Here is a 19,691-nt window from a genome sequence, read left to right as displayed (position 1 = left end):
TTTTATTCTTATCACATTCATTTATTTATGTTATTGTCTCGATTGTACGAAATTAACGATAGGTAAAGTGCATAACTAACGTAACCTCGAGTTAAACAAATTTACTTTGTACAAAATCGTGTGTTTATTTTAAAAACCTATAATAAACTATAGCCTGAAAATACGATAAAAAACATGATTACCTAACACAATATTTTTAGAAATATCTTAGAAATGTAGATAATAAACGAACTATGATAGAACGCTAATGCGATTCAAATAGAACGTTTTATCTGGCGACAACGTAACGATCCATTCACTCGAAACGACAATTAAAATTAATTGTGGCAATAATAGTAAGGTTGCTTGGCCGAAGAATCTGCATACCGTTCAAAGTAAACGGCGTTTATAACTGAAGGGTATGCGAACATAGCCAGATGCGAAGAGGAGTGTATGTATGAACGTGTTACGTCCATGACCAGCAAGTTTATACCGATAATATGCATGATATTGTGATTTACATACCGCGAAAAAATAATTAAATTATTCATTGGAAGCGATCTTGTAAAAACTGTATTTTTGCGGCCTGAGGAAAATAGAAAAATACTTAATATCAATGATAAATCAATGAGAAATAGAAAACGCGTTGAAAAATTGAAAGAAGGAATTTCGAAGCCATTTTAACGCTGTAATCACGCGCATACTGAATGTCTAATTAAATTAAGGAGTTAGTGTATTGCATTGTAGCTGGAATTAAAATTGAAGTGAAAGGTTGTTTCCTAATTTTTGTATTTTCAAATAGTTGTATAATAGTTTATCTTAGTTTAATCTGAATTCTGTTCGTAATACATTTTCTATAAAACATAGTTTTTGATAATTTATTATATTTTTCACTACATATTATGATTAAAAGATTATGATGAAATCTCTCGCTAAATTATAATAACAAGGAGATCGTGACGCGTAAATGCGGCCACAAAGCCTGTCTCCGTCCTCTCGGTACTCCGCATAAAACCCAGCAGCCGTCTCTTTCAACCTAATATCATCCCCTTGGCTCTATCCGCATTCCACAAAGCGATCCAAGTAACAGCCTACTTCGATTCACAAAACGACCCCGTCTCGAACCCGCGTCCCACTCCACGCGATCGACCACCCAACCCACACTCGGGATGGCGGCCCAAAATAACAAGCCGCGTCATCATCGTCAACAATCCGTTCCATTCCATCATCCTTTCCCCATGGACCAGCCAAGTGATTACAATTTTCTTTTAAAATTGACATGCAGTCCTCTTTATATATAATATAAAATTCGTGGAACAGTATTCAAATAATGTGTATGAGGAGTTTAATATAAACAATTATAAAATTTGCAATTATTTCGTTCCATGATTCACTTTTACTATCTAATTCATAATTTACGCAGACTCTACTTACGTCCAAGCCTCTTAAATGGGTCTGTTTTAGGTATTTCTATGAAATTGAATTGTTACCATTGATAAGGCAAATTCACAGGTAATTGTTCTGTTAAACAGAATTTTTTTTCGAGTTAAATAGCACATAATTTAGATATGAAAAATAATAAAGATCGCTTTCAGATATGCGACTTAAAAAATTCTAGAGACAATAGAATTGTATTTCCATTAGTATAAACATATGCATGCAATCTCCGATCAAGAGTGCACGCACACACGAACACGGAAGACGCATCGCTCGAGCGCCGGCAGCACACCGAAAGCGCTGATTGTGTCCTCCGCGGGTGTCCGGGGGGTACCGGCCGCCAAGGGGGTAAGGGGCAGCTACATAGGTTATATATACGTGCGGCGCGCGGTGTTGGCGCCGGTTTAGTGGGGGGACGCGAGTCGCCTGGTGGGGGCGGTTCGGTGTCATTGCCTCGACGCTCGGGGCGGCCAGTGACTCCATCACTGACCTAGTGCCGAGGACCGACGAGCCGCGCCGAGATCCGCCGAGCCGGAGGACGTCGACCTCGGCCGGCCTCCAGCGCGACACACACGGATACTACGAGTAGCGCCCCGCTACCGTACACATCATGTTCCGCGTCCTTCTCTTTCTTCTGTGAACCCCTTCCGCGCACCGCACCTTCCTCCCCAAACGTTCTTTCTCCGTCTGCGCGTCTTCTTCTCTATCCTCCGCGCTCGATCCGTTCCGTTTCGATCTGGATGCGTCTCGCTTTTCATCGGCAGCTTCTAGCTTCCGATCTCTCGCACGAGCCGCCCATTAAGCTACCGATCGCGTTACGCGCAAACTGTCTTTCGGGAACGAGCAGCTCGTGCGAGAATCACACGAATGTAAGCGACTTCTAAGAATGTCATTAATCAGATACGATTCTTAATCGATGTATTACTTCGTGATTGATTCATTGTCGTGCTGCTATCGAATTGCATTGCTCTTGTACAATTATTGCACGATTTCCCTTTCGTCGAAAATAAATCACGTATGTGTTCAGTTTAGAAGGGGCGCGTTTCTCGTCCCAACGCGATGCGCTGGGCGGCAGTAGAAGTATGCACATATCGGTTTTATGACGGCGGGGATCTGGCAATTTTAGTGTGGCTCTGTGCCGCGACTGTTTTCGATGATGGAATTTCAGAGACGGTTTAGCAGAGTGGCAAGTTCGATGGACGGATGTGGACAGACGGACGGTACTGTAGGACGGAGCCCAGACTGCGACCATCGCGTCGGTTCACGTCGAATGGAGCACGGTCACGGAGAATTGTTACTTATTTTGATAACCGTGCAAACTCCTCGGTCATGGATGTTTTATTACCGACGAGTCATCCTAACTCCATCCATCGATCTGCCTTCGACGTATTTTTCTTTCAATTCTCTTTCGAATTGTGATTTCAATTACGATTAACTCTTCGTTTACAAATACATTTCTCTGCATTGTGACAGATCATTCATCTTTATGAGCAATCAGTATAACACATAAAAATCGAACAAGACGTGTATTGCCCTATTCGAGATTTATGTTTGTAGGAAATTGTCAGAAGGATGAAATTATAACGACATCCGACGTGTACAGTTAATTATGTGAACTTCACCTTGATATTATTCCCATTCACTCAAAAGCGATTTCTCGATACAAAAGCGAATAGCTATTGATCAACTTCCGGGACACAGCGGGACTCGGCGAACATCCGTGACGGATACAATGAGATTGTAAATCAAGTCGACTAGTCGTTCATCTAACGCAGAAACTGTTTAACTATTCGACGTACGTATGAATCATCAAATAACGGAAAAGGAGGAATTGATTCCAGTGTGTGACGAATGGAAGCGTCGCCGAGTCAACACTTTGTCACAATAGATGCCACGACAAGGAAGTCGAAGCCAAACGTGTACCTAATGGTATGAACCCCGAGAACTTGATTTCCATCGATACTACGACGAAACGGTGTGAAAAAGCGTATTGACAAGCCGGTAATACGCGCGATTGCAAGGGAAATTATGGTAAAGATATGTATATATGCACATAGTTATGCGAGACGCGTCGCGTGTGTATTGCATTTTGTGTATAGCGTACACTTGGACACGTTGCGGTGAGACAGGATGCGAGATAAATGGACCTCAGTGTTGCATTCACCAGTGAACGTTTGAAAGCACTTTCCAATGTTAGCAAACGCGAAACGAATCGTTTTTACTAGCGATGGGAGCCAATAATGCATTGTCAAACGTTCAGGTTTGATCTCTATACACGTTCTGTAATGTCAGTTCTCATTTACAAAATTAACAAGCTAAACATCTGCCCTTTAAATCATAGATGAAACTTCGTTTCTAATTGAGTTTGTCAATTTCTTGAAGGATTTACATATTTATGTATACTTCTACTGAATTAATACAGAAAATTTCTACGGAGTTCTTGTTTCAATAGGTGGAATTATACTCTGTAAATTCTCACTTTAATACGTTTACATTTTCGAAAGTCTAAACTCGTCGGAAAACTTTTTCTCAGAACGAGCAGTTCGTACAATTCCATTTCGCAAGCTGTAACGTTATATTAGGTGCATATTAACAGCTTGTAAGCATTATTTATGGAAGATGGTACGTTTTCTTATAACACAATTTATCTCGGTTCAAGGCTTCTTGCGAAACCGGAAATAGGCGAATCGAGTACGAGAGGTTTCCATGGGCGTACAGATCCTGAAATGGTTTTACGAACTCGTGATCCCTTTACACCTCGTAGATTATTAACTGACATAATTTATTGGATTGTACGTATGTCGTGTACATTTAAATATTCCTTTTTGTTTAGGAAATATTTCAAAGTATGAAGTGTATCAACTGATAATTGTAATAGAAACTGAAGCGATTTGTCATACGCATACTGTCCCTTTGTTTCATAAACTCGTGTGTCAATTTTAGAATCCATAATGAAAGTAATTTAATACGTATTATTGAATCAACGCGTGTGAATGTGTAATAATGAAATCCTATCAATAATACGTTAATTGTTAACGCATATGTTTGTCCTTTTAATAAAGTTATACGTAACAAAATTGTTGCCTGTATTCCTGCTGACTGTTATAATGTATCATCTCTATTCGCATTTACATGTATGAAATAGATAGTATGTGTCTTTAAAAATTTTCATCCCTTATGTGTGAATGGTAGAAAAGAAGGAAGGAGAGAAAGAGTGGGAGAGGGAGAAAGGTGGAACAAGTAGGAGGTAGCACGTGCGCCGAGATTGGCACGTTCCCTAACCTACCCCATTCGTTAACCTGACCCGTGTCGCGATTCCTCCGCCAGGTCGATTCCTATCGAGCGCGGATTAACCTACATACGCGCAAACGTATCTGGGAGGACGACGCGACGCGTAGGTGTTCGTCGATACAAAATTAACCAACCCTCGCTCTCACCCTTCCCGCACCAACGCAACGCACGAGCGTCCCAGTCAATACGACCACTCTCCCCTATTCGGCCTCGCTGATCTTTTATCATTTCCATCCCTCTTCCCATAATTCGAATTCTATGGTGAACGTTAACTGCATTGCCAACCGGTTTTCGTACCAATTTAATAAACACGACAATTGAACCTCATCTGTCCTCGACATTAGTTTAATACATTCTCGATTTTACTCATAAAAATCTTCATGATGGATTTCATCTCTTTCTAAATCGGGTCAGGATTTGACAACGCGTGAAGTGAACTATTATTTAATTTGTCCATTTGTAATTGAAATTAAATTGGAATTCATCAGAGTTTAAATCGTACGTATTTTAATGCATACAATTATTTATTCTAATTTGCATACGTATTGTCCATGAGAATTGAAGAAAGTCTATTTAGGAAGCCTATATCTATTTAAACGATGATTACGCAATGATTAAAGCAGATTCCCTTTTCATGAAGGAAAGGAAACGTTTCCTTGTGGAGGCACGCGAGAAACGAGTCGCAGCGAGAGATAGTGAAGAAGTGAAACTCGAACCTGCGAGCTTGCCGCTCGTTTCTATCCGTTTCCTTTCCTTTCCTTTCCTTTCTACCGCGAGAGTTTAGTTCCATGTGTACTCTCTTGCAACGGTACATTAGAATCTCGAACACTCTCCCTTTGTTTCTTATAAAATTAGGTAATAATATGATGGTCGTAAATTAAAGTCCTGAAATTTGCGTACTGTCAATGCATCACGCATTGCAATACACTTAACTTCGTCTCTAGTCATCGATTATACTTATTATTAGCAATTTCAGATTTGGAGTGTAAACTTGTCTTGAATATTTCTACTTGTACTCGAATAATCCGGCATCATTTATTAATTTGTCGTAGTTAGACACATCAGTTTTAGATTTTTCCTCGTTCTTACATATTATATACGTATTCTTTTTCTCTTCCTGTTACGTATAGGCATTCAATATTACGTATATAGTTCATGATCGGCTGAAATATGCCGGATTATTAGAGTCCAAAGGTGCATAGTGCATAACGAGGATTGGAACTTACATTTTTGGTTCGTCGATGATTGGCCATTAACGTGAGCGGCAGTTGTAGCCCTGTTTCACCCGACCGTGGGTCCTGTGTACCGGAAACGAAGCGACGCCTGGACGACACACCGGGTGATCGCCTTCAGGTGTTCCCGGGATTCTCGTCGCACCTGCGTGTCATTATCCTGCGATTCGGTATCCTTGCTGACGTCGTTGAACCTGTCGTCGTGGCTACGAGCGAGCCCAGGGGGGATCGCTAGCCGGGAAAATCGTAATGTCGATCACTTTCACTACGCGTAGACCCGTGTTCCCTTCCGTGTCACGATCACGGGATAACCGAGGGGGAGGACATGGTGGTCAGGGGGGAGTCCGAAGAGACCGAGAGAAAAGGAACACGGAAAGATAGACGTACGTGTGGTAAGGGAATACGGAGGAGGAGAAAGAGCGGAAAAAGAGACAGAGCAATTGGATTAAAGAAAAGGAATGCAGGAGGGAACGAGGAAGAGAGAGGCGAGGTAGGGTAAAGGAAAGGAAGCAGAGAAGAGGAAGAAGATGGTGACGTCGGGACAGTAGAATGGTAGTAAATAGGAGAAGGGGTAAAACGCGTGGAGTGGATCGTCACAGTTTCACTTTTAAATTCGAGACGCTCGCTCGCGGCGACGCGACACGCCGCGCCGCGTTCTACTGTAGGTTCCGCACGGGCTCGTTCACCCGTTCTCCTCGCTCCGATCGGTCTGCTCCGTACCGCTGCGCCGCGCCGCGCCGCGAGTAGGTCGCGTGCGGTACGAGGGTTACCGTTAACGTGACGTAAACGGTAACGTCATAGACCGTTTGCTTTCGCCGGGTTCGCTTCACTCTTCCTTCTCGCTAACAATAAGTCAGTCGTTTCACTTGGTGGTAACTCACTTCCAGCGATCCTCTTTTCGGAACCCGTTGCCGTTTCGATATACTTCAAAGCAGTATTTGCTAGCAATAAGCAATATATCATAACACGTTTCTTTATACGTTGACCAGGGTCTGTTGGTAAACCCACCGTCGTTCAAATTTTCTTTACCGTCACACGTGTACGACACTCTTCAAGTGTAACAAGACGCAGAATTCTCGTAGCCCGTGGCTTTCACGAGAAACCAACGACGATCCTGCGTTGAGAATCGACGCTGGACATCGTTGCTACCCTCGTTAACTGCCCTTGAACCTATACTTCATCGTAGAGCTAGGCTAGGACTCAGCCACTCACTAACATACCTAGAGACAATTATTGTTTTGAACGATTCTTATCCACTTTCGTCGTTCATCAGTCCGGTTTGTGCACCGGCACACGAATGCACGACTGTATCACAGCGTTTTCGAGTACTTGCCAGTAGCAACGGTCCGCGGTCATCACAGTTCAACATAGAACACGTCCCGCACCCAACAACCGTCCCTCTCATTCGCGTGCGTCAAGCTCGCCGATTATTTCCTCCGGGAACTCGTGCCTTTACGACGTTCCGGAACTGCTCCTAGAACCCCGGCCCGGTTCTTCCGCGTTAAGTTTGCTGCATGGAAAGGAAAATGATTCAATGGCGCGTGTTCCGTGACCGGACGACGGCGAAAGTGACGGGCGCGTGAGTCTCTCGATATTGCTTCTAATAAGGAAAGTCTAATGATTTTCATATAGCAAATGAATTAATTTCTTCTTCGTACAACCAATTAATGTACTTCTTATATGAATGCAAAGTTACGGCGTAAACCATTTAACATTAAAGAAAACAATTGTATTTTTTTTATCTCGTTTTATGTTTCAGTTCATTCCTTTATTTGATTGATCTGATCACTTTTCAGCTTCATAAAAATTACTGAGAAATTAACTGAAAATGTCGGTTCTATATTATTTTATTGTAGTATCATCGGATTCCGAGTTTTTGGATTTAATTTCGAATTTTAATTCACGCGCTCACGCACGTTCGTCACCGCGGCGCAACGGAACAGACCCTTTTTAAAAGCAGAAGCGATAATCTGCGTAGTGGCAATGAACCGCGACATCGAAAAAGCAAAAAGAGATGGGGGCCGCTGTGAGATCAACCTCCCCTCCCTGGCGGAGATCGGTCGTGATCGGGGATCGTTTCAGCCAATTAGTTAAAAAAATTTGTCATCGCTTGGGACGTATTGATGATACAAAGATTCGTGCACATACGAATTCGTGATTCGATTGATTTTATCACCATAATGTATGCAACGGAGATCACCGATTTGATGATTTGCGAAGTAAGTGGAGTTCTGTGTAGACTGAAGATTTATCGAACCGTTTTTGATCGACGAAACATTGTTCAGTAAATTATTGTTTAAAAGTATTACGTGAAATGAAAATTGAGTTTGCTTTTTTGAAGACTATCTAAGAGTTATTCAAGTGGAATTGAATGTTCTTGAGGATTCTAAACCGGATCGATACACTTGTAATACTTTTTCCCAACGAGAGATGATGTCGAGTGTCAGAGAACGTTGGTCACGATAAGGTTCAATCGATAATTGACTCGTTATCGAGTACAGTCGGGAGTAGAACGGGACGGAGCAGGACCGCCGACTGCGCGCGATAGCCGCGAATTATAGCCGGATAACGAGATCAATTTGGTTAATCGCCACTAGGCGAGCGAGTTTAGACCCGATTTCAGAGGTCGCGTTTGCTAATTGCACTCTGGTAAGACTGAGTCAATGTGAACGCTTTTGGAAGATGATCAAGAATTTCTGAGGAAAGTTACAGAAACAATTGTTAGAGCAATTGTTACTTTCGAGTACTCAACAAGTTATAAGTATACAAATTCTATCCGAAATATAGTAACAAGCTATGAAATTGTGTAAAAATATATTTTTATAAATCAATAGTTAAGGTAACGATACGTTGGATAGACAAAATTTGTACGCTGGGCATTAATTACAGCTTTTACACATACACACACATATATATATGCATTAATGCGATTACACATTTGTCTAATTACCATAATGAGAAATAGAATGTACGATTCGTCGCAATAGTTAATGCTCAATGCTTTTATGATGTTTAATAAACTTCCCCCTAAAATAATAGTCTCTGACATTAATTTAAATCTAAAGTAAAAATTAAATGAAGACCAGGATTCTTTCCACAATGAACTGCACTTGAATAAATCTCAGGAGTCTCACAAAAATAACTTTCGGACGTTAATATAATTGTTGACCGCGACACGAATAAACTTAATAAGCAATGTCGATTGAAACGGAGATACAAGTAAACAGCAACTATTTTCTGGAGAACGCGACGTTGTCAGAAGGGTGGTACACGGATTCGAGCCGGTTCGGGGGTAGACAGGCTGTCTCTATTTTCATTGACACGTTGTTACACGGGCATGAGAGAGGCTCGAGCGTAATGTGGTGTCCGCGAGCACGGCCGCGCGATTTTATTTATAACCGCGTCGGTCAGAAACGAGCTGCGTCGTGACGCGCGTGTCGAATACGCGTATTACGCACGCGTACTTCGTTTTTCTTACTCTCCCCACATCTTGCCCGCGTGCATGCACGCGGTACCGGATAGGAAACGTGTTACGGATTTCAAAGATATGAAGCAGATAAAGAGGACAAAGATTTAAAAAAGAAGGTGTACGTTATTACTACGCAATTACTAGTGCTGATGCGATCGAGGAAAAGAATTGTTTCGATACGTAGACTTTGCCTGAACCGAACCCGACCCGATGATCTTTCTTAAAATAACGAAACGCGGTGGATTATTTTTGGATCGCGTGCTGTGTTTCCAAGCTTTTTCGGGGTTTTCTCGAAGATCTTGCCACGCAACAGACCGATTTCTTTGATAATGAGAAGAATTTACTTCAATCTACTAACAGTACGTATTGTTATCAAATGTAATTGAAATTAATGTTTACCAATTTCACAGCAACTTCATTTCACCTCTAGATGTATAATTGTGCTTGTTATATAGGAATAATAAATGAAACTATAATAACTTTTTATTGGTATGAATGTGAATCTCACAGATCAACCAATCTTTAGAACAATCAAAGATTGACTGCTAGTCATCTAATCGATTGATAAGATTTGAGTATTAATGTCACGGTCCGATAAATCTGTCAGAAGTAAATAAGTACAGCAATCTTAGAGTTTGGAAAGTGCACGGACGGAAGGCGAAATCGTGTGCTTTTCGCGCGATCTCACCTCTCAATCTCGAGTGGACATCGGGCATCCGTTCATCGCGACAGACATCCCCGTGTCGCTTAACGAATTTTCCCGCGGAACCAGGAACACAGTTCCGTTCCCTCACTCTCTCTTTACATTCAATCAACCAAGTCGGCCAAGAAACGTGTGACACTGAACAGGAAAGAGGAAACGGAGACCGTTCGAGACTCGGGCCAGAAATTTCCTTCAAAATATCAACGAAACGATTTTGGGGATACCTAAAGGTAGTGCCGATCCGAATTTGGCAACTAGGTCGAAGACTAAGACCGGGAGATTTATTAACGATGATCCTCAGGGGTGTTGATCGAAGATTGCTGGATCAAGAATGACGGGAGAAGAGTGAACGAAAAGAGAATGGAACGTGTCACGCAGAAGGGAACCCGAAGCGTGTGAAGTGGAGAAAACGAGAGAGAGAGAGAGAGAGAGAGAGGGGGGGGAAGCAGAGACGCGCAACGCACCGCGTGCAGTGGACGAACACGTGTACCGTTGATGAGGGTATAAAGATCAACTTTAGAAAGAAGCGGATGAGAGAAGCGTGCGTTACGTTGTTGTGGCCAACACGAGAGACGGATAGAATGTATAACAGAGAGAGAGAGCGATGCGTGGAACGCGGTAACGAAAGAGAGAGGGACCGAGGGAATGAAACGTGTGGAATTCGCGATATACGTTATGACAAAAGAACGCGACGAGAGATGATCGCAAGAGGAATAATAGCAATGCTCTATACGTAGAGCCTACGCTCTCGTTTTCGTCGATTCTCTCGACGCTCAAGGGTTACGCGAATTAGGTAGCGCGTGGTGGACGCACCGGCGACGACGAGGACTGCGTCGCTCTGGACGGAATCTGATAGAATCGATAAACGGAATCACCAATCAAGGAAGGGAGAAACGAAAGAATAGAGCGACAAGACCGCGGAAGACAAGACAAGAAAGGCGAAGAAATCGGAACTGGAGAACGCGTCGACGACACGATATCCACGTCGTGTATCGCGACCGAACGTTATACGCCTGTGTATCTATTTATATATATGTAATGCGCGTGTATGCGTGTACGCGTATGCATGATGAATATATCCGGGAGCGTCTCTCTCGCGCTCTCCGGCTGATCACGACGTGACAGATTTCCCTTCCTGTTCCTTTATCTTTCCTTTCGTCTACTTTTCTATCGACTCGTTCTCGTTACACGCATATACTACGCATGTATCGTGTATCGTTTCGGTCCCCGTTCTCTCTCTCTCTCTCTCTCTCTATATACGTGTACGTATAACAGATTCATTCTTTTGCGGGCCACTCAGTTTTGTTTTCTCTTTTCTGATTCTCCCGTTTCTCGTTTACTGCATATCGGCGCAGGTGATTGTTCACTGGGTTCCTCTCCACTGTTTTCTCGATCTTCTCGGCCCTCCACCCGCGACTTCCGCGACGACGAACGAAGAACGAGATTAATATTTCTTAAGATATATGCGTGTGTTATTACATCGAGCGACTATTCTCTGAGAACAAAAAACGAAAAAAAAAAGACGAGTAACACACAGACAAACGGCACTACACTGGAATACGAATTCACACTCGCGGTTTCTATTCCAAAATCATCAGATTCGTGATTTTGCCTATGAGGTCCGGTTGCGCGTATCTCGCGTTTCCCGCACACGAGACCTGCATAGGTAGCGGACGCGTGGTCTCGCGTAATCGGCCCCCGGAATCCACGGAAACGCAAACCGAAAACCGGCCAACGAAACAACAAACGGCGCACACTATTGTGGCCCGGTCGTCGCACTCGCGGCTGACTCTCTTCTTCCTCCTCCGCCTCCTACTCCTTCTATTCCTTTCCGTTCTTCTTCCTCCTTCTCCACTCTTCGACCACCGTCACCACCTCCCTTTCTATCTTACACACACACGCCGTTGTTTTCTTCCTCCTCCACCTCCTCCTCCTCCTCCTCCTCCTTCTCTTCTTCTTGTTCTTCTGTCTCTGCTTCTTCTGCCGTTCTTCCTTCAGTATCGGTTAATCCATGCCGGCTGTCACTCGCGAAACGTCACACGAGTCCGTAAACGAAAACTCGTAACCGCGGCGGCAATGTTTTGCACGCGTGCGACCAGGCGCGACTCGGTCGAATTCCACGCCGATTTTTTCGTCGATCGACACCGATCGTCGCAGTCAAATCGATTCCGTCACGCTGATCACCGTGATATCATACCACGCATACTATTATTATGTACTTTTACTCATCACGTATCATTGACACTGTGAACTGTCTCAGTGCGAGCGTGGACACCGAAAACCGAAACCGTGAACACTCTCGTGATGGTCGTGGAGCTGCTCTAGTCGAGCACGTACGTACGTAGGAGGATGCAGGGAGACTCCGTAGAAAGCGTTCGGCACACTCGTCCGCGATAAGCCGACTCTCCGCGCGTGCACGCGTGGAGCCACGAAGCGCGACAGACGTCTCTCCTCCCTCGTGGAGAAGGGAACGGACGCGCGCGGTCAGAAAAACCGGGGAAAAAGACACGCGGGGAGAAAGAGAGAGTTAGAAAGAGACAGCACGAGGTACAAAGAGAGTGAGAGAGAAAAGGTTGGAAGGAGAGAGAGAAGCTTGACGGAGACAGAAACAGGGACTCGGAGGGACAGAGTGAGAGAGATAGATGGTTTTGTGTGGAGAGAGAAAGCGAGTGAGGGGAATAGAATGAAAGACAGAGTGAAAAAGAGAGAGAGAGAGAGAGACCGTCACGGTGCGAAGGGGACAGACGGTACGACACTAACGAAGGGAGAGAATTCTCCGCGAGGCGAGAAACGAGAAACGCGATCGAGCGAAACGCGCGCCGAAAACGCGTGGCACACCACGCACGACGGCAATAACACACGAGATCGGGATCTACTAGCGCCCGGCGAAAATGGAGCACGATGCGTGCGAGATGGATCGCGCTCGTTGCACCGTGTACAGCAGGGGTACACGCACGAAAGGGGAAAACGGTGAGCGTAGGTGGAGAGTGTAACGCGGAACACGCGCTCTCCACGCGCAGTCGGCGCGATCTCTCGCTCCGAAACGCAACGTCGCCGTCGTAGGGACGAAACGCGCGCACACGCTTTCGCTCCCTCTCGCTCACTCCCTCTCTGTCTTCGTTACTCCCGTTGCTTCGCGCCCTGCCTGCCCGCCGGAATCGCGGCGTTGAACAGAGGCGAGAGAAGGTACACGATACGAGGTACACCGACACCACGAAATAGAGCGTCGTACGAGAATGAGAGCGAAGAACTCAAGAACGAAAAGAGAGAGAAAGACGGAATGTGGTAGTAGGTAGTGTTACGGCTGTTACGAGTACAGCACGAGGAAGGATCACCGGTAGAACCGACGGACAGAGGCGTAGCGTAGACGAAACGGACGGACGGGCCGCGATGAGAGAGACTGCGGACTTATACGCGTACGGGCCTCCTTCTCTCTTTCTTGGGCGCGCACAGCACACACGAGGTTACGAACAAACGCGGAACAGACGAGGAGAGGCCAGGGCAACGCGCGAGCGACGCAGCTCTCTAGCAGCCGCTCGGGTCAATGACCTCTCTCTGCCGTCGTCCAGCTCTCCTCCGCTTGGGTTTACCCCCCCACTCGGCCTTCTTACCCCCACTAGCTGTCTATTTCCCCTATGCTCCCTACCATCCGTACCCCTCTGCCGTCAGAAGCACCCTACTCATCGAGTCTTCACCCCACCGCTCCACAATTGGCACGTCGACGACGACGACGTCACCCGGAAGCGTAACGACGCTCGTTTCACCGACACGGTTTTACAGTATGGACGGGGTACCTCTCGAAGGTGTTAGAGGGGTAGTCGCGTGGTGAGGGAATCCGTATCTGTGGTGGGAAATACCGTTTCGTACCCCTTGCGCGGGATGATGGTGGGGCGGCGCAGAAACAGGGCGAAAGGGTGGAAGCTCCGTTACTCACCTCCCTTCTCCCCTGTCCTCTCCGTTTCATTCTTCAGGCATCCCTTCTTCGCTCCATTCTCTATCTCTTTCTTTGTTCCTCTTTCTTTGCCGAGGGTGGGGACGTGCACCCCCACTCGCGACGATCACAGACCAGGTTCACTGGTACAGTGTACCCTCTCAGCCGGTGCAACGCTCTCTCTTCCTGATTCCGTTTCTAAAGGCCGTCTTCCACTTGTATCGTTCGACTGCTCTGTAACACTCTGTGTCGTGTATCGAAACGAACGTCTTCCATGACATTGAGAGACAAAAGAATCCTTAGGGAGGACCTCCACTCTGTGTCTGTCATTTCAAGATCGTCTGTATTTACGTCACAACAGGTCGACTAGATTGATCGATAAGAATTGATTTAGGCAAAGATTAAATTATCCTAAACACTCATTATTAGAGATATAAAAATTAGTCTCTACTGTTCTAAAGATTCTTTTGTTGCTATTATAATCATATTATCAATCAGTTAGAACTGTAGCTTTGTATCGTTCCCCGACCACGTTTATCGCTTGTAGCCCTTTGCCCTGAAACGTTACAAAAGTGTTATGGCATAAGTGAAAAGCCGGCTTTATTTTAAACGCTCCCTACCCCTGTTCGCTTCGAGGAGATGGAAGCATATTACGGCCGGCTGACAGCGAGAAAGGGACTGGGAATGAGGAACGAAAAAAGGAAGAGAAAAACAAGGGAGTATGGGTCGAAGAAAGGGGAGGGTCAGTGATGACCGATTCCGGCGGTAATAGGATACGAGCCAGGGTCAGATTCGTTGTGCGTGGAAATGAGGGGGTGGAACCTCGCACTACTCGCCACTCGCAGAATGAATGTCACGCGCTTGTCAATGCCTTCGCTCATGTCAGATTGACTTGATAGAAAATGCGAGTTTTCGTGGCAGCCGTCATTGGTTTCTCGTCCCTTAGCCTGGCTTTTTAACCCCAACCGACATACCCATTCGTGCCTTAAATTTATTATTTTTTCTATGACCAATAAACAATTGGTGATCGAGCATCATCCTTAAAATGAATAATCGAATTCATTTGTCCATGAGAAAATGAACTAACTAAAAATTTTAAGACAAGGTATCATAACATTGTTTTCCTTTAATATTCAGTAAAAATAAATGTCAGACATTTAAATGGTACATTTATTTATATGATAGAGATTTGTTGAATTTCTTATTTTACGTATCATGAAATTCGGTTATAACATTACTTAACATCTTTCTGAAACACAATTTTGATCTCGTTTCAATTTGGCCAATCTTCGCGTTCATTGTCCGATCAAACTTCATGATGCTCTACTGATATGTATCTCGCGGACTTTTAAGCAAGCGGCACTGACTATTCAGGGTCAGATTTTCACTATCGGGCGCCCTTGATAGATTAGCCTCTCATTACTTGCTGTTATCGACCACTTGAATTCTCTTAATAGGCCCTTGCTTGTTATTATACATTAGCTCGTACGTTTCCTATGCCGGCTGTTTCGATGGAAGATTTAAGATTAGATCCACGGAAAGTGTAATTTAAAAACAAACCAGAAGCTCATTCTCGTTACCTGTTGTGCATATATCAAGTTTCCATAATTTAAAACATTTCTGATGTTTAAAGTAAAGTATTATTTGAACATAAACGGAGCATTCAAAAGTTGACATCTGTGTTACACGTAGTTTTACATGTACTTATACTCAATATTTAGTGATTTATAAAGTATCAAGATTATTAGTCTTCTTGCTCCTTAAATTAAAAAATTAATTAGATTAATAAATTAAACATAAGAAGTATTGCCAATGCGATGTACTTACAAGACTTAAATTGCGTTATTGACAGAACTTCGTTAATTCCGTACTAAAAGTATAGTGAGATACTTGTTTACAGATCAAAGAAATTTTATCTTTGTAACCGTGTATTTTGAGGTTTCATAATTCTACGTTTGTTCTATAATACTGCGGGTTACCAAGGGCGTTGCTATTAAAACTCATTTAACAAACATTCATTTGAAGAAAGAGTGGGCTAATTTAATTCCATGAATGTTACTAATTTAAGAGAGAACAGTTTGGAATTTTATACATTACATAACAGGTGTATAAATTACTTTTTGTATATTTTTATAATTGTGAATATTGAATAAAAATAATTATTGTTGTGTGATTAAAAAGAGTGAAATATTGTAAGTAGAAACATCAGAAATAACGAAGACGCCTATGAATTTAAATACATTATGTATTATATACTACAATAATAATGTATTTTACTCCAAATTCATGTCTATCTTATATATCTAATAATGCTACATCTGAAATAAATACGAAAGATATACTTTTGTCCAAATACATTATTTTAAACATGTAGATATCTTCAGAAATGATCGATAAAATTATCAAACGTTCATACATTACAATTATTGAATACAATCTGTAAAAAGGTTCATAACAACATTATCGTATGAAATTTAGTTCAAGTAGCAAGGTTCTAACGTTGTAACGATAATAAAGAAAAATAAGCTTTAATAACCGTGACAGTCGCTCTACAAGATTTACGCGTGGCGTCGCATGAAGTTTAAGGTCAGAGTCAGATTTCGTTGTTCTTATCACGTTTCTAGATAGCCAAGTTTTTATCGTAGCTCGGGGAGTTTCGTGTTCATCGTGAGCACCGCGTAGAATGTATCTAACGAAAACTTCATTTGCATTAGGAAAATATTGTGCGATCGCCAGGTGTTTCAACGTCAAAGTGAACTGATGTACCGTATACATAATAGATAAGCTAAATGTGCATGATACTGAATTAGTTGGGTTCATCGCGTTTGATTAATTGATTTTTTATTGATTTTAAGAACGTTTATATTTAGAAAAGTAAAATTACGTAGCAAACCTGTCCCCTGATTTATGAACTAAATTATATTGTTCCCCTTCCGAGAAGTATGTAAACAATATTATTGTATGATCAGATTAAAGACAGCAGTATCACGTAACAAACATTGTGAAATCGCAATCTAAAGATTGATAGCGGCACGTCTGCAGATCTTTCAACAAGAGAAAAATATTCACGTTTCAGGCATTGATGTCTCTGTAAAATGGAGATGCCATCTATGTCGCAGCGAATAGAAAAAGAAAACGTATGCAAAGGAAATGCAGTAGCGGCAGCAATGCGGTCTCGGGCCCGTAATCAGAAAACTGTATATTGTACACGGTTCGTTCAGAGTTATGTACAACTGTACAACCGGCGAGTCAGTCCTTCATAGGACATTGACTTTGAGATATCGTACGCTGGCTGCGACGACGCTATCTCGTTTCGTTGCGCTTATCGCGCTTGTTTCGCTGTATTCACATTATCTTTCCCGACGCCTTCTTAAGTCACTTTCTCGGGGTACCCGCGAGAGGTTCATGAAATCGCGAAACGACTACAGAACGGAAAAATGTCTGGAACAGATTTGTTTGATTTTATTTATGTAATCACTGTACGTATAATGCCTAGCACCTATTATGTACACTCTGACAATGAGTAATACTTGCGCATAAATGTAATCTTCATGCTGGACCTGTTGATCTTGCTGTTGTGATTAATTCTACAAATGAATGCAGATAAAATCAGAAATAAATTTAATTTTCTAGTATTGTTAAATGAGATCACTGCGATTCGCTAATGAATGGGCGTAAGCATATCAATCCTCGTTATGTAACATATATTTTAATAAATCTGAATAATTACTAGTACCCTGAAAATTATTTCATAGATAAAGATTCGACATCTTTTTTTTTGCAATTATCAATGATCGCGTGCAGGTTTATATTAATTTTTGTTGAATCGTGACTACGCTGTATATTTCTTTATAAGAAAAAAACTTGAACTGTAAAGTTATAGTGATTTGGAAGAAAGCAATGGGCGCGGTCACACAAAAGGAGCTTAGAGAAAAAGAGAAAGGGAGAAAACGCGAAAGTGAGTGATCAACAGGATTAATTCGACGAGTGGCGAACCGTGAGAGAGGGGACAAGAGTCACGTGCTCGTAAATCTGTCAGAAGTCTTTAACCATTTATGATAGTTGCCTCGAAGACCTCTCCTTTTTTCCTTCCTCGTCACTTTTTTCTTGTTTATACGACTGTGCCTTTCTCTCGTTTCCATCGCGTCAATTTTTACGCGTTTCCTTGGCCCATTCGACTGTCGTGTGGATCTCCCCTTGATCTAAATCTAGTCTTTTTTATCCTCGCTGATTGCACTTTCTTCGCTGCTTTACGCTATTTGGATCATGACGACCCTCATTTAGAATATTATCGACACTGCCAAGTTCATTTTTGTTTATATCCTCAACCATTAATTCTGTAATCGATGAATCGTTTAGTTCATGGTTAATGAGAAGATGGAATACGTAAACTACGATTGATCTTTGAACGTTTAATTTAATTCAAGGTAAGGGCGACTGTACAAACAAAAGAAACATTAAGGAAAAAACTGGCAAGAACGTACTTCGTAAAAGTAGCACAGAAGACGTGTCCTACTTTTACGCGAAAAAATTTGCAGCATATTTATTATTTCGATTTACGTATATATTACGTACGTGGGTATGGAGATTTAATGAACGACTTTATCCGATAATCTAGAAATCTGTATCCATCCAGCATTTATAATGACAAGTTTATGCAACCCGCGCGATCATTACTTATGTAGTTATGCCTTGAAGTAGATCCTTGATGAATACTGATCAATTAAAGATTGTATCGTTGCCCGCTTTAACAATAGTACAAGTGCTGAATCAATGAAAATCTGCTTGCATACTTAGTAATTTATTCGTATTGTCTGCTTCGATGTAGACGACATGCTGCTTCGATACGGGACGCGTTATTTTATTCATTCATCGCAATCCAACGAATTGATGATTTAGCATTTTCAACTTCGCAGTTATTGTTGCAACTCCGACGCATTTTATTAATTACCATTCTATTTTTAATTGAATTCTTTCTGTAGGTGGATTCATGACGTATTTAAAAGGTAGACAATCAAACTTGCTAATTTATTTAACAGATGATGAAATTATTAATTCATATATTACATGAGATTCATGTTATTCATATTTCTCAGTCGTCAACACTGTTATCTGCACTCTTATGTGCAACACTGTTACTCTTGTCTTCTGACAATTTTTTTAATGTGTTTTTTTCGGAAAATTGGTAAAATGCAATATTAAAAATTTGACCCCGGTCGGCCTGACTTCTATACTGCACTGCTTCTCCCACAGTTTAATTTTAATCATCTTTTATTTTTCTTCACAATGGCATTCCGCTGATTGAGGGCTGTGGGCAGTCAACATTTATACAGTTGTTGCCCCTTATCAGTGCCAAAGCAGTTAGCACTCAGTGAGGAAAAATTTAGCAAATAGTAAAGGCATTTAATATTTTCTTTCAGTTTTCGTAATTAAAATTTCTAAATCTTTCATTATATTTGCAATGCCTAAATAATAACAGCTTCTATGTTCATTTTATCACTCTTATTTATGTATCAAAGTATCTAATTTTTGTGCGGTCAACATTTTAATATATAATAATACAATGATTCTTTCAAACTTGAATTACTGAGATTCTTAAAGAACAGCATAATCTTCGATTCTGAAAAATTATTGGACTATAGATAATAA

General features: G+C 42.3%; 1 protein-coding gene across 3 annotated transcripts in view; it reads right to left on the bottom strand.

The window, feature by feature from the left end:
• Hr4 (nuclear hormone receptor 4) overlaps positions 1-11,991 on the bottom strand; it is a 129,998-nt gene extending 118,007 nt beyond the window's left edge. The window contains exons 1-3 of one of the 3 annotated variants that reach the window (XM_026816999.1): positions 10,336-11,991; positions 10,097-10,249; positions 5,934-7,449 (exon numbers count right to left, since the gene is read on the bottom strand). The gene's annotated coding sequence lies outside the window, so the exon portion shown is untranslated. Of the gene's footprint in view, positions 1-5,933; positions 7,450-10,096 lie in introns of all 3 variants that reach the window. The other 2 variants (XM_026817001.1, XM_026817002.1) reach the window with 2 other exon arrangements.
• Positions 11,992-19,691: the final 7,700 nt, after the last annotated feature.

The sequence above is a fragment of the Ceratina calcarata genome, unplaced genomic scaffold (assembly GCF_001652005.2).
Source record: "Ceratina calcarata isolate Rehan_Ccalc_2016 unplaced genomic scaffold, ASM165200v1 scaffold554.2, whole genome shotgun sequence".
Classification (NCBI taxonomy): Eukaryota; Metazoa; Arthropoda; class Insecta; order Hymenoptera; family Apidae; genus Ceratina; species Ceratina calcarata.
This window is presented reverse-complemented; position numbering and strand designations above follow the sequence as displayed.